Source organism: Parasteatoda tepidariorum, chromosome 7, assembly GCF_043381705.1.
Source record: "Parasteatoda tepidariorum isolate YZ-2023 chromosome 7, CAS_Ptep_4.0, whole genome shotgun sequence".
Classification (NCBI taxonomy): Eukaryota; Metazoa; Arthropoda; class Arachnida; order Araneae; family Theridiidae; genus Parasteatoda; species Parasteatoda tepidariorum.
This window is the reverse complement of record NC_092210.1, coordinates 78,842,335-78,843,862: the sequence shown is the minus strand read 5'-3', so window position 1 is coordinate 78,843,862 and position 1,528 is coordinate 78,842,335.

Here is a 1,528-nt window from a genome sequence, read left to right as displayed (position 1 = left end):
AGAATTCCCACCATATAATTAGTATAACGAATGCTTGGACATATTTCAGTATTTTCTTGATCATGAAGCTGTCCTCAAACTGTTTGAGTATTTTATTCTTAGCTATTGTACAAAATATCTCCAACAAATAATTAATAAATTGTTTCCTCTTTCCATTTTATAATTTTTTGAAGCATAAATCTGCCTTCAAAATGTTTGAGTATCTTATTATTATTGATGTAGAAGGAATTTATACTTTATAGTTAATGTCACGAACTTTTTATACATGATTACTTATTTTCGGACTATAAACCTGTCCATAAAATGTTTAAATATCTTATTCTTAGCTATTATTGTATTAAAAAGTACCAACTTATAATTAATGTACCGAATCCTGGAACATATTTCTTTATTTTCTGGAACCGAAACCTGACTAAAAATAATTAAAAAATCCTTTTTTCAGCTATTACTGTTTAAGAAATACCAATATATATGTAATAAAACTTCTCTTGTTTCTTCAACGTTAAAATAATAGAAACACTGATATTACAGACGCTTTTAAAATTTTGAGATTTATTTAAACTTCACTATTGCTTTCAACATTATATCAAACTAATTATAAGGATGATAACTGCATGAAATAATGAATTGCTTCGTAAAACATTATTTACGGAGCTCATAAATTACTCTTCTCATTAGTATTCACAATTTGCATACCCTGAGGAAGTTGTGGGTGTTTTAAAAGGAGCTGTTATTCAAGGCTTAACACAAATCCTAAGAAGAAGCTTTTATGATTATCACACGCAGAAAATATGAGGAATCCAAAAGCCTTGTGAAGAGAGTCGACATCTTCAATAATCACCTGATTTAGGATTTAGAGTCAAATCAAGTGATATGACATATACTGCGTTAAGAATGAATGGGATATTAATGAAGAAGGGAGACCTATGCTCTGATGCGACAAATCAGTTATAGTGATGACAAAACATGATGCACCCTATGTTTTTGCATTTGAAATGACCTGTAATTGTAAAATTAAGAGTGTTGGTGCTTCTTTATCATTTTACACTGTTGGAAATTTCTCGGAAAAATTTTTAAATAACATTTTATTTTTTTTGTTATTGTATTATATTCAAACAAAACAGCCAATTGACCATAAATAAGATGGTATTCAAACTCAAAACTGTGAGAGAAAAATATTAACTACTTTCACGAATTACGGTTAAACAATTGGAATTTCAAAGTACCAACGAGGTACACCTAATGAAGCCACTTAGTTTATATATATGCCACGGCGAAAGACCGAAATCGGTGGATGTTGACTTTCACCGGTGAATGTCGACAAACACCAAATACGTCGGTGAAAGATCGAATATTTCATTACATTCTTGTACATTCGGACCCTTACGGGTGTATGTCGACAACCACAGATATGCTTTGGTGAATGTCCGAAATATTTATTGCATTCGATTTGATATGAATTTATTCGTGGATATAATTACATTTATTCGATATTTTAACCCTACACTGATGTTTTTTTAAGGTTAAG